We start from the raw sequence: 230 nt of genomic DNA on the forward strand, positions 1-230 counted from the left end.
GTCCATGATGATGTAATCCCTCAAAAACAGAAATTTTTGGGACATGTTGGAGCATCACTAAGATCTAGTGGGTTTAAGTAAAACATTTATTTCAGAATTTTTTCTTGCAGTTTGTTTCCCACTCTACTAATAGTTTTTATTAATATTATTAAAATTATTAATATTATTAATTTTTTAAAATATTGTTAATATTATTAATATTATTTAAAATTATTAATATTATTTAAAAT

This window comes from Penaeus monodon, chromosome 27 (assembly GCF_015228065.2).
Source record: "Penaeus monodon isolate SGIC_2016 chromosome 27, NSTDA_Pmon_1, whole genome shotgun sequence".
NCBI classification, from domain to species: domain Eukaryota; kingdom Metazoa; phylum Arthropoda; class Malacostraca; order Decapoda; family Penaeidae; genus Penaeus; species Penaeus monodon.